Below are 14,867 nucleotides of genomic sequence, written 5' to 3'. Positions count from 1 at the left end.
CAATCAGGAATTTGTTAATAATTTATGATAAACATATAATTATGCATCCTATAATATGATCGGAGATGATAGTCACAATATGTAGATAAGTGATTTTGAAAAAGAGTATATAATATGTTCCCTTCTTTGTAAAAGTAAGTTATGTATGTGTGTATGTATATTTATTTTCAAAAGGCCAGAAGGAAATTTAAAAACATGACAATGGTTATCTTCAAGCTAAAATCAAAGGTAATTTTTCTTTTCCTTCTTGTTGATGAACTGTATTACCCAAATTTTGTATAAAAGACCTGTATAACTTTGTAATGAGGCAAAATGTAAATTTTAACTATTGATCTAGCTAAACCTTTTGCTTGGCCAAACAAAATTTGGCTATCTTAATTTACTCCTTAGTGTTTGCATTTTAAATGTGACAATCTTGCCTTTTTACTGCAATTGGCATTGAAATTTTGCCTGAAGTCCATTGGCATCATGATGCTATAATCTACAAACATGGTAATCTAACAATTAGTAGAAATTATATACTTTAAGAAAATGAATGGCATTAAGTTCTCCTGCAGCTACTTCAATTATAATCTAGGAGAAGTAAACAGTTGTAGGCTTAACCCTTTCTATCAAGCTTTTGAAAACACATTACAGTGTATTATGAATATTATTGTTATACACTGAGTCAAAGAGTTATGAAAACAACACACATTTGATTGTTGATAACAATTTCCTCAAGATTTTGATTCCTACTGTAAGATCCTTAACTGTGCTCTGAATTAGGCCAATATATAATCATGCTCTGAAAGGAGAACTTTTCGTTGGTATGTTCTTGTAATGTTCTTTCATGACTGAGCCATATTTGGCTACTTAGTGAAGGGTAAATGAGTAATGGCACCAATAGATTCATCCTGTTAATAGAAAAAAAATCACACCTTTTCATTAAGTTATTAATGATTCTTTTTATTCAGGTAACAGATATTTTTTGGTTGTTTTCTACCTGTTGCTTCACCTGAGGGAAATTCTTACATAAAATATAATCAACTCTATCCAAAGTTGCAGTAACCCGTGCTGTGAATGCCATATCAGAGAGTTATTTATTGTTCTCCAGAGACATAAATTCTGAATTAATATGTGTAAAGCCTTTAAAACAGTTTTTGGCACATAGTATGTGTTCAAAATCAAGACTATGTTCATTTCTTTTGCAGAAGGTAATGGAAAAGGAAGAAATGATTCAGCATGAGACTTATAGTCTTTTTGTTATCTGAATCACAGTCACAAATTGAAATCTCTAGGGGTGCTTGGGTGACTCAGTGGGTTAAGTGTCCAACTCTTGGTTTTGGCTCAGGTTGTGATCTCAGGGTCCTGAGATTGAACCCACAAATGGGTTCCACACTCAGTGCGGTGACTACTTGAGATTCTCTCCCTCTCTCTGTGGCCCTCCCCATACTTGTGTGTGCTCTCTCTCTATAGTAGATAAATAAATAATCTTAAAAAGATATATATTAAATTTCTAAACAGTGAAAATACAAACACTATATGTATTTATATATTATTAGGCAAGTGTCTCATATTGATCTCTTTACATTTCCTCCCTCATTTTGAAACAGATGTCTGGCAGCTACTGGCTACATATATGGCAGAAGGTGAACAGTTTAGAAAGGACTGTCCTGGTCCTAGTTTATATTTGAGACAAACATTCACCAGTGTTTTACATCTAGGGACCTGATTTAGATGCCATTACCTCTAATAATTCTTCTCAGGCCTTCTTCATCTTTATTAGAAATATTTTATCATATAAACAGTAGTGGAAATCTGTGCCTAACTGGGAATTGAAAGATGAGTGATTCCCAGGGTTGGGGGGTGGGGAAACAACTGCTAAATATCCCTGGTACTAAGGCTTTCAGATACCCAATTTTTGAATTGTGAGAACTCTTGGGTACCTCTGGAGGTACAGCCAGATGAAGCCTTGGGAAGTTTATAATAGCTTCTTCTAAAAACATTAAAATGGGGAAGCTGGAAAATTCCTGAAGGACATGACTTCATCTTCCAAATGGAGAAGAAAAAATGGTGGACAAGCCTCAGATGCTTTTAATCAGCTCAAAACAGGGGAGGACCAGTTCCAGCTTCCACCCTTTGGGATTCATGCCACATACAGATTGGCAGGATCTAAAGAAATTGTGGGAAGCAGCTAAATTGTTCCTGTGGTCCTGCTTATTTCCTGCCTCTGGCACACTGAAAACTTGATAGAGTCTCCAATCTGGGCCCCAGCCTAGTCCCCTCACCTGGAAAGGAAGAGCAATTGAGACTGCCTGGGTGGTCAGTTGAAGTCATCTTGAAGGTGTGAAACTACCTACACACCTCTACCCAGCATCTCAGCTCTGAAGATCTTCACATGTCTTCCTTTTGGCTGCAAGTTTTGTTTCCTATTCTTTCTAGTTTTGATGAAATGATCAAAGGAGAATATTTAAGTGACTCCTCAGAGAGACATTGGCATCTGTTCTTATTTATTAATTTCTAATTCTATTTTTCCCCTTGCCAAATATGGTTCAGCTATGCTTCTAAGCTTGCAAGTCCCATTCCAGTGTTCCTGGTAAATGCCATAAAGTGAGTTTTTCTGCTCAGCATATGAAGTTGCAGGTTCACTGCTTTCTGGTGCATGGTTATCTATCCCCAGTTCCTGTTCCCTGAAAGATTCTAGAGCAGTGAGACAGCTGACCCAAATCCCTAAACAACCCTTGGTTGCCATGGGTTTCCATCACCACCTTGGACCTTGCCATCCCTACAGTATCTCTGAAGAATGTTCTAAGCATTACTCAAAGTCCTTTTATGCCTCAATGTATCTCTAGGTCCTGGGAGAAAGTAGTCAGACAATTGATCACTATGCCTGAGTATTGCCAGTTCTAGAACATGAGTAGTGCCAGAATCAAGTGCCCTGGCTGAGAAAAGATACACAGTTGAGCTGGTCCCCATATCCATCACTATTCTCTGACCCCATACAGAATGGCTCCAAATTCATAAGCAATTGAGTCCATTAAATGTTGTGTTAAAACGGAACTTCCCAAGTGGTAATTTGGGAAGAACTCTCTTTGTAGACTTCCTTGATTTAATGTCATAAAACTTCTTTCTGAAATCTTGCACTTGCCTCAAATAATAATTTCAACTTTGGCATGTAATTGTACTTTCAGTTTGGGTCTTGGGTGGTACCCCCAAGAATCACTGCTATTTCCATTGGGCCCCCTATATCCCTTTTGTTCTCTTTCACTCATGGTAAAAAACCATATTAACTCATATTTACAGCAATGATTTTTATATCAATTATAGGTAGAGTCTCACCTTAGCTTTAAGAGATTGTGTTCCTCTCTTTTTTCCTCTTTGTTATTTCTAATCTTGTGAGCTCATGTCTTTAAAAAAAATATTTTCTGTACTATAGTTTTAGTGGAGTTTTTGGGTGCAACAAAATCATATGTGTTAGTTTAATCAACCATCATCTTTGATTCTCAAAAATATTTTTTAAAAATTTCATTAAAAATTCATTCATAGAAAAGTTGAATGTGCAGTGAATTTTATTAGTGTACATTCTTTTCCTGTCTTGGCCATTTATGGGATAGTGTTGCTATTGCTAAAATGGAGAAGTTCAGGGAATGTACAGACTCAGAGGGAAACATCGGTGTTCAATTTCAAGTATGTTAACTTTGAGATCATTATGAAGCATACACATAAAATGAAAATAGGCAGGTGGGTAAATGAGTCTAGACATCAGAAGAAAAACCCAGATTAAACCTAAGTTTAAGAACTGATGATGTATATATTGTGTCAAGAGGTGGTTTTGAATGGAAATGGAAGATTTTACTGTGACAGCATTTTTCACTGAAATTGTTATTGAGGTGAATATAGATTCACATGCACTGGTAAGAAATAATACAGAGAGATCCCATGTGCCATTTATCGGCTTTCCTTCAATAATAACATCTTATAAAACTATAGTATAGTGTCACAATCAGGATATTGGCATTGATATAACCTGCCAGTCTTGTTCAGATTTCCTCAGTTTTACTTGTATTTATGTATGTGTGTATGTATTTCACTCTTTGCAATTTTATTATATGTATAGGTTTGTGTGTTCCACTACCACACCTAAGGTATAGAACTTTGAAAGTAAAATATTTTCAAAAGCTTGGCAAGACAACTAGTGAAATCAAACTTCTAATTTCATGGTGATAAAAATTCTAATATTACATCAAAATTGTCTTACTCTGTCACACTCAAGTATAAGACTTCATGAGTGGCCCTGGATAGATTTCAGGAGATAGTCTCTTCTGATAAAACTCTGAATACCCTGAGCTTACTATACCAATTTTCACTTCCTTCCCAAGTAACTCCCACTTATTTGTCCAACGAGGCTGTTTCTGTTTTGATAGAAGATTTATAATTCCCTTACCGAAGAGAGGATGGCTTTTCAAAAGAAGCCATTTCCTCTTAGTCATCATCACCATACCCTGCATTATTTCCAAATCTTTAATTTTTTTAAGCAAATTCTGGCATTTCTCATATGGCCTAAACAGCAGTGCAGGTTGTTCTCAACAGTCCTTCTGCTTGGACAAGATGACCTAGCAGATCAACTCATATTTCACTGTCTGGCAGTTAGGAATGTGGCATGGATCATATGGCAAGCTGAAAAAGAAAATCACAGTAGAGAATTCTATAGAGTTTTAGAGTAAAGCCATGCGATTTTCAGCAAATTATTCTCCTTTCAAGACATAGCTTCTCAATTGCCACTGGATGCTGGCAACAACAGCATCTGATCATGTGACTTGAGCTACCCAACATAAACTGGACACTACCAGGTCCATTTAGCCATAGAATTGGATAGGTGCTGAAGCATTCCAACATTAGCCTTGAAGGCTTACATCATCTCCCAAATCACCTACTTTTGACAAACTGCTGCCACTCTTTTAGCCTCACAGATAATTCTCTAGAAGTTGATTGAAATGTAAAAACTTCAAGTCAGATCTTTGAGTGATCTGCATAACATGGTGACCCTATTGTGCTGTTATATTTGTCTCAGGAATAATACCCAGAGGCAGTGGAAAGAGAATTTCAAGGAGAACATGTCCATTAAGTACTTTTTCTGTATGAAGAGATGGTCTCATTAAGGTCATCTCATTGTCATGGCTAATAATTTGGCTCCATGGTCAAAGAAATAAGATTGGAGAATTAGTTATATCAAGATTTGGCAAAGAACAGAAGGCAGCTCTTTCAAAATGGCCCCAGAAGAATAGTTATGTCCTATGTGAATCCTGAGACCAAAAGCTCTCACTGCAATGGAGATAACTCACCCTGAAGAAACTCAACCAGTTTCTTCATTTGCCTCAGTGCTTTTTTTTTTTTAAAGATTTTATTTATTTGACCGACAGATATCACAAGTAGTCAGAGAGGCAGGCAGTGAGAGAGAGGAAGAAGCAGGCTCCCCACTGAGCAGAGAGCTGGATGTGGGGCTCGATCCCAGGATTCTGAGATCATGACCTGAGCCGAAGGCAGAGGCTTTAACCCACTGAGCCACCCGGGTGCCCTCTCAGTGCTTTTTTAATGGGCTCGTGATCCAACTGGCCAAGATGGGAGGACTCCTGTTATAAATGGAGTAGATGATCAGTAAGTTCATGGGTAGAACCTTGACTGTCCCAACTATTGAGCAGTAGTTGTATATAGGATAGATATTGAAAATAGAGCTACAGGATCTGCTGGTGAAGTGAGGGAGAGGGAAGTGTCAAGAATGACTTTAAGGTTTTTGCCTGAGCCAAACAAGGCGTCATTTACTTCAGGAGAAAGAGCAAATCTGGTATGAGCTCATGGTCTAATCTAGACAGTCAGTTGGTTCTATCTAGGACTCTAAATCTTTTTTTTTTTTAAAGACTTTCTTCATATATTAGAGAGAGAGAGAGAGCATGAGTAGGGGGAAGAGCAGAGGGAGAGGAAGAGAAACAAGAACACTCCCTATTGAGTAGAAAGCCCCATGTGGTACTCGATCATCCTGACCTGAGCTGAAGGCAGACTCTTAACCAACTGAGCCACCCAGGCACCCCTAGAACTCTAAATCTTCAGCAAGTGACAGAGATGAAGGGGATACTGCATTCGTCACAATGGGAGTGGCAGAGCCAGACCAATTTGCTGCTGACCACTACAGTTCTTTCTGACGCCCAACTCCCAGAGCACTCCTATGATCTAACCCATTATCCAGGCCCTGGTTCTCTAGATTCTCATTCATTGTGTCAGCCCTTTGTAGTCTTCAGTCACTTTCCAATGAATGCCATCTAGCTAGGCTCAGTTGCAGTAGCAGACTGGCTGACAGGATGGGTGAATACACTATGAGGTAGTTTGTAGTCAGCTGGTGGCCTCTGGCATCTTGCTGCCATAGCAACGCAACTAACATAAACCACCTGGGGTTTGTTATTTTGTTATAGACATGTTTGTTATAGACATAAAATGTGATGTGTATGTTTAACTTAAAATATATCATCTTATGAGAATACCAAACATAATAATTCCTGCCTGTCAGATCTCCCATCCTTATCAGGTAACTACATTTATAAGAAACAACCATCTCTGGTATTCTTAAATTTGATTGAATAATGAGTTTTATAGAGCAATTTTTTTTAATAATGACCCTCTGTATAAACAGACTGCTTTGCACCAAATTTCAATTTAGTAAAAGCATTCTTCGTCTGTGTAGGAGCAATAATATATTCTTTCCTTGATTTTGAGTTTTTACTTTTTATATCTTGTTTTATTATACTTTTTCTTAAAAACGGCCTCGATTTGTGTGTGGGGGTGGTATGTGTGTGTAATAAGACAAGGTATATATTAATCCATCAATCTTCATGGAAGACTGTAATTGAACTATAAAAATATGTGTTTCTTTTAAAAATATTTCACAGGTAATCTCAAGCATAACAATATGCACTGTTGAAAATTATTTCTGATATATAATCTAAGATCAACTTGCTTTAATTTACCATCACTCTCACTTAACTTATCATTAATAGAGATGTTGAGTAACCGATCATTTTTCTTCATGTCACACTCAATGTGGTGAATACATTTTTTATTTTACGGATTTTTAATTTCATTGAGTTCCTTTGTAATAGGTAGAACTTTCAATGCATCCTATTTACCTGTGAATCAAGTGTTGTTACAGAGATAAAGCAATTATTAAAAGAGTAACAGTCTGCTTCCACATATAAACAGACAGCATTGCATATTCTGAAAATGCCTTATTTTACCAAAAGCTATTATTGTCCCAAATTTGAACAATATCCTGCTTTTGGTTGCAGGCAACACCTCCACCATGTCAGCTCATTTTAAAAAGTATGCCTTTGTTCAACATCAAGGGAACTGGTTAAAATTTGGTGAGGTGGGAATGGGTAGATTCCCAGAAAACAGCTTACTGATTTTAAAATTTGGAGAAATGGAAATAACATAAGCCTGGAAGCATCCTTAGAGTAAAAGTACTATAGTAATAGAATTATTCTTCTTCATTGCATCCCAATATCACAGATATTTTAACAACCTCATCCAACATTGCACCATGGAAAGTAGAGAGGGGAGAAAGGACAGCACAAAGGGCAGCTTGCAGAGACGGATGCAAGTGGCTCCCTTGAAAAGGGAAAGCATCTTTTGCAGGACCAGTGGCTGCATCAGGGAGGGCCAGGGGTAGGATTTCTGTCACTCCATAATTTTCATTTTACACTAAGCCCCAATTGCCCTCCAAATTAGTTAATTAATTAGTTAGAAAGAGAGTGCTCAAGCAAGCAGGGGGAGGGGCAAAGGGAGAGAGAATCCTGAAACAGAATTCCTGCTGAGTGGGGAACCTGATGTGGGGCTCGATCCGAGGACCCTAAGATCATGACCTGAGCTGAAACCAAGAGTCAGCCATTTAGCGGCCTGTACCACCCAGGTGTCCCTCACCCCCAAAATTTACTTTAAGACTGTATTTTCTGTCCTGCAAAGGAATCACACGTATTTCTTAGTGGATTAAACTGACATACCAATGAAATAGTAAGGTCAATTAACAAGATTATTTGAAGAGGAAATTTTGAGAAAACAAGTTATAATTATTTCTGAAATTAGTCCACTGTTTTAGAAGTGCCTGATGCAACTGACCCATATTTGTGTAGTCAGGCATCAAAATCAGTCTACCACAGACATTTTCTTTCTGTTTAATCATCAAGATTCCTGAAGAATTTATTTCCCTGGCAGCATCATTGCTTTGGGGGAGGGAAATAACTACAGGGCAATTATGGGTTTTATTAGCATATTCCAGATATTCTCTCTCTCTTCATAAAATAAAAATAATACGGTAAATAGTGCTTCTCCTGACAGTGCATTAAAAGTAATTCTTCACACAATTCTCACACTTTCATAGAATATGTCTAAAACTGACCATTAAAAGTTAATGAAGCTTGAAAATTACTGCTTCACACTGGCTCGATTTTTTTCCAAAGAACATTTAAAAAACAATGTGCCCATCATAATGGCCTAATATATTGTCTTCCAAATATCCAGCTGCCCATCTTACCTTCAAACAAACGAATGGCTGCCCACAGGACACCCAGTAGCTGCTGTACAGGGTTATGTTTCTCATTCCACCTCTGCAGGCTCACTTCTTTTGTTTCCTCACTTGAGACACCCCCACCTTCGCTCTCCTCCTTATCCAAATCTCAGTCAGCCTTTAAGGTCCAAGTTCCCCCTTCTTCCTGAGATCTTGGTTATTCTAGGTACTATTAAATTCTACACTTATAAATTTTTATAGCATATTATTACAACATGACTGATACTTATCCAGTTGACAAACATTGTTTATCTATTAAGTTCCAGGCATTGTGGGTTAGGAATAAGGAGATTTTAAGAAAAAAAAAAAAGTGTGACTGTTATTATTTAGGAGCCTGCTATTGTCCTCAACATATGTATTTTGTTCTCCTATCTAAATGTAAACTCTTTTTTGAAAAAGGAGATCACATTCACATCTAATATTAATATGACCCCTACATCTAACCTCAACTTCTACTATAGAGATGAAAACATATGTATTGCTATAATCAGTAAATCTTAGATTTTCTAATTGTACATAGAGTCTAAAGGAAAAACAGTACCCCATTATAAAATCTCAGAAGTATCTGGTGCCATTTTCATAGCTTCTGGACATCAGAAACTATATTTTCCATGTTACTCTCAATGCATTTCTGTTCCTTTGATCTTCAGCACGCTGTATAATAATTTATTTTACTTAAAGCAGAATGATGAAAAGTGGAGATCCAGGGACATACTGTCTGGATTCAAATTTTAGAATCTTTTACATAGCCTTGATTCATCTAAGTTTCCTCATCTGTAAAATGAGCACAAATGTATATACGTTCTAAAGTAGTTGTAAAAGTTAAATAAAAATTTAAAAAGCTAATGGAAAAAAAAGGCTAATGAAAGTAAAGCATCTAGAAGACTACCTGTCACAGAGTTAAACTCCTGGAATTTTTATTCGTGATCATTACTTATTTATGGCACCATAAAGAGATAATCAGGTGTTGTTATTTCACTTCTACAGGTGAAACACTTGAACAAAAAGAGACTATATGATGTATTATGAATGGGGGTGGATATAATTTCTAAAGGCACTATGTGAATTCCCTGTATTCTCTTGTTTTTTTTTTTTTTTAAAGATTTTATTTATTTCTTTGACACAGAGAGAGACAGATCATAAGTAGGCAGAGAGGCAGGCAGAGAGAGAGGGAGAAGCAGGCTCCCCGTTGAACAGAGAGCCCGATGCGGGGCTCGATCCCAGGACCCCGAGATCATGACCTGAGCTGAAGGCAGAGGTTTAAACCACTGAGCCACCCAGGCGCCCCTATCTTGTTTTTGAAATAAGCACTGAACTGTCCTATCTTCTTCCACAGAACAGTTCTGCTTTCAGGTTCAGCCCAGGGCAGTATCTGGTGTTGTGAGTCTGCATTGAAATGGACGAATAAAGCTTGGTCTCTTTTCTCAAGTAGTTGACTCTCTGAGTTGTGCTGAACAGCGTGGCACTACCTTGTCTTCCAATCATATAATGGATTATAATGGATTATAATGGGTTATTATAATGGATTATAATGGATGTTAGTGGAATTTTCCTTAACCAGAATCCAAGAAGTACACCATTGATTCTGTTGTACTTGGACTTTCCTATAACGGTAATAATATGTGAGTCATTGGATTGCTGGTAGAGATGGTGTCTCAGAATAGTGCATTCAGTCAGGACTCCTACCTGCAGATAATAGGATCCAGCTAGTTTAAATGGGAAAGGATTTATTTAAAAGTGTAGGCAGCTTAAAGAATCTCCTTAAGGGCCAGAAGAGTGATTTCATAGCTATATGACTAGGAAAAAAGAATAGGTAAGAGAAATGGTCAAACATAAAACAGAACAGTTCTGGTAGAAACCCCATTGCTGTCTTCTCTCATAGCCTAACATATATGACATAGAGCCAGGGCACTGAAACCTCCACCATTGCTGCCTTCAAGCCCCAAATTCCCTGGCTAACCTGCACACAAAAAGATCCACTAGCCTTGTGTATAGACACCTCCTCACTTTGGCGACTTTCTCCTTCTGAGTCTTGGTAGAGATGCCTGTGCTTGGCGAAACCAAAACCATTACAGAAACCTTACCTTCAAGAGTGGTAAGGTTTTCTTCTTCTTCCTCCCCTTCTTCTCCTCCTCCTCTTTTGTTCCCCCCCCACTTTTTTTAAGTTTGTATCACTTAAGTTTGCGATACCTTTGGGACTGATCAAGACCTGTCATATATATATTACTTCTACTTTTATGAGGGGGTGTTTCTGAACATGCTCAACCCTTATGAATGGTGGATCAGAAATAACATACAGCTTGTGATAAGATAGTTCAGGTTCAAATTTGTTTGCTGTCGCAGAAATCAGACACTCAGCAGCAAGCCAGAATCTGTCTATTCTCTCTCAAAAGAGAAAATACCAAATGCCAAAAGAGGAAATGCCAAAAAGGGCATAGATCTGCTCTACTGTCACATGAATCTGCGTTATGATTCTTCTCTTAGGGCATTCTAGAGCAATGAAATCTGGTAATAGACACCTGTCTTAGTCTGTGTGTATTGTTATAACAAAATATCATAGACTGGGTGGCTTCTAAACATTATTTCTCATAGTTCCGGAAGTTGGGAAGTCCAAACCATGGCACTAGTAGATCTGGTATCTAGTGAGAGCCTACTTTCTGGTTTATAGATGGCCCTCTTTTCACTGTAACTTCACATGAGGGAAGAAGGGAGGATCTCTCTGGGGCCTCTTTTATGAGAGCTCCACTCACAGACTGATCATCTCGCAGAGGCCCCACTTCCTAGGCCCCTTACTTTGGAGGTTAGGATTTCAACATATGACTTTTAGGGGGGAAACATATTCAGTCCACAGTCCTAGCCTAATTCAAAACATGTGTAAAATCTAATCAGCCCATGACCCTGCGTGTATAATCAGTTGATTCCATTTTTAACAATTGATGCAAATGTAATCCAGGAGGAAGATATAGCTTCTCATGTCTACAAATGATAAAGTATCCCTGCACAAATAAGTTAGTAACAAAAATTACCCATTAAGGTAGTTACATAGCTTAATTTCTAGATCAATGAACCATTCTCTTAGAAAATGAAGATAGGGGCGCCTGGGTGGCTCAGAGGGTTAAAGCCTCTGCCTTCGGCTCAGGTCATGGTCCCACGGTCCTGGGATCGAGCCCCGCATCATGCTCTCTCCTTGGTGGGGAGCCTGCTTCCTCCTCTCTCTCTCTGCCTGCCTCTCTGCCTGCTTGTAATCTCTCTCTATTGAATGAGTGGATAAAATCTTAAAAAAAAAAAAAGAAAAGAAAAAGAAAATGAAGATAAATTTAATTGTATAATGAATGATTATTAAAATCTAATGATAGAAGGGATACAAGCATTATTTATTTTTTAAATTTTATTTTATTTTTTCAGTGTTCCAAGACTCATTGCTCACCCAGTGCTCCATGCAATACATGCCTCCTTAATACCCACCAATGGGCTCACCTAACTCCCCACCCCTACCCTCCAAAACTCTCAGTTTGTTTCTCAGAGTCCTCAGTCTCTCATGGTTCATCTCCCCCTCCAATTTCCCCCAACTTACTTCTCTCCATCTTCCAATGTCTTCCGTGTTATTCCTTATGTTCTACAAGTAAGTGAAACCATATGATTATTGTCTCTCTCTGCTTGACTTATTTCACTCAGCATAATCTCCTCCAGTCCCATCCACGTTGATACAAAAGTTGGGTATTCATCCTTTATGATGGAGGCATAATACTCCATTGTATATATGAACCATATCTTCTTTATCCATTCATCCATTGAAAGGCATCTTGGCTCTTTCCACAGTTTGGCGACCGTGGCCATTGCTGCTATGAACATTGGGGTACAGATGGCCCTTCTGTTCACTACATCTGTATCTTTGGGGTAAATACCCAGTAATGCAATTGCAGGGTCATAGGGAAGCTCTATTTTTAATTTCTTGAGGAATCTCCACACTGTTTTCCAAAGTGGCTGCACCAACTTGCATTCCCACCAACAGTGTAAGAAGGTTCCCTTTTCTCCACATCCTCTCCAACACTTGTTGTTTACTTTCTTGCTAATTTTTGCCATTCTTACTGGTGTAAGGTGGTATCTCAGTGTGGTTTTGATTTGAATCTCCCTTATGGCTAGTGATGATGAACATTTTTTCATGTGTCTGATAGCCATTTGTATGTCTTCATTGGAGAAGTGTCTGTTCATGTCTCCTGCCCATTTTATGACATGATTATCTGTTTTGTGTGTGATGAGTTTGAGGAGTTCCTTATAGATCTTGGATATCAGCCCTTTGTATGTATTGTCATTTGCGAATATCTTCTCCCATTCCGTGGGTTGCCTCTTTGTTTTGTTGACTGTTTCCTTTGCTGTGCAGAGGCTTTTGATCTTGATGAAGTCCCAAAAGTTCATTTTTGCTTTTGTCTCCTTTGCCTTTGGAGACATGTCTTGAAAGAAGTTGCTGTGGCCAATGTCAAAGAGGTTTTTGCCTATGTTCTCCTCTAGGATTTTGATAGATTCCTGCCTCACATTGAGGTCTTTTATCCATTTTGAGTTTATCTTTGTGTATGGTGTAAGAGAATGGTTGAGTTTAATTCTTCTATACAACGCTGTCCAATTTTCCCAGCACCATTTATTGAAGAGACTGTCTTTTCCACTGTATATTTTTTCCTGCTTTGTTGAAGATTAGTTGACCATAGAGTTGAGGGTCTGTATCTGGGCTCTCTGCTCTGTTCCACTGATCTATGTGTCTGTTTTTGTGCCTGTACCATGGTGTCTTGGTGATCACAGCTTTGTAGTAAGGCTTGAAATCAGGCAACATGAGGCCCCCCATTTTGTTTTTCTTTTTCAACATTTCCTGACCAGTTTGGGGTCTTTTCTAGTTTCATACAAATTTTGGGATTATTTGTTCCAGCTCTTTGAAAAATGCTGGGAATTTTGATCATGATGGCTTTGAAAGTATGGATGACTCTAGGCAGTATAGACATTTTAACAATGTTTATTTTTCCAATCCGAGAGCATGGAATGGTCTTCCATCTTTTTGTGTTTCTTCAGTTTCTTTCATGAATGTTCTGTAGTTCCTCAAGTACAGATCCTTTACCTCTTTGGTTAGGTTTATTCCCAGGTATCTTATGGTTCTTGGTGCTATAGTAAATGGAATCGATTCTCTAATTTCCCTTTCTGTATTTTCATTGTTACTGTATAAGAAAGCAACTGATTTCTGTACATTGATTTATTTATTTAGATTTATTTAGTACAACAATAGCAGGCTTCATCATCTCATGGTGATGAAATATGTAGCAGCTTTGTGCACATAGACACTTCTTGAATGTCAGTGGCAAGAACATGAACCCTCACCCCTCAGTCTAAAAACAAACTAATGGCCAGGGATTGTTATTCCCTTTCAAAATGTTATGTAGTAGTCACAGGAGTGGAATCAAATTTAGGTTACCAAGCTGAGGTCATCCTCACAGTGTGGAGGCATAAAAGTAGAACTGTGCACCAGCTCAAGGTAGAGGGCCAATCATCAGCACACCAATGATGTAGAGGCCAAAGGAGTCCCTGTTCCTGTTCAGGGTCTGGTACTTCTGCTCTGTTAACTTGAGGAGACTCCCAAATCAATCCCAGTTTTTCAGGCAAGCTTGCAGAACACTGATGTGGGAGACTATATGTAAGGAGACTGAAGTATTTACCTTTTAGTTATTTGGAGAACCTCCTCATCCTGGGATGCCTGGGTGGCTCAGTGGGTTAGCTGTCTGCTTTCAGCTCAGGTCATGATTTCAGGGTCTTGGGATCAAGTCCCAGACTGGGCTCCCTGCTCAACTGGGAGCCTGCTTCTCCCTCTGCCTGCTGCTCCCCCTGCTTATGCACACACATTCTCTCTCTCTTTCCCTGAAAAATAAATAAATAAAATCTTTTAAAAAGGAAAAAAAGAATACCCTCATCCTTACTTTATGTAGTTTTCTCTCTGTCCAGTAGAGGATAGGATCTCTTTGGTATGTACGTGTTTATGTGTATATATACATATGTGTTTGTGTGTGTGTGTATAAGTTAGTGTAGATAATGCATCTAATACATAGAAGCTATATATATGTGTGTATATATAAGTATTTATGTGTACCTACGTACATATATATGTACACACACAAGCACACACACGTACACTAAGCAAACCTGTTTGGACTAATGCATTAGTGAGGGTGCCACCTTCAAGAATGAAAGATGTTCACAAATTTAAGTATCAAGAAATCAATATAGTAGTTAGTTCACCCAA

The sequence above is a fragment of the Enhydra lutris genome, unplaced genomic scaffold (genome assembly GCF_002288905.1).
Source record: "Enhydra lutris kenyoni isolate GAN:26980312 unplaced genomic scaffold, ASM228890v2 scaffoldscaffold63, whole genome shotgun sequence".
NCBI lineage: Eukaryota > Metazoa > Chordata > Mammalia > Carnivora > Mustelidae > Enhydra > Enhydra lutris.
The sequence above is the reverse complement of the archived record's forward strand: the minus strand, read 5'-3'. Positions refer to the sequence as shown.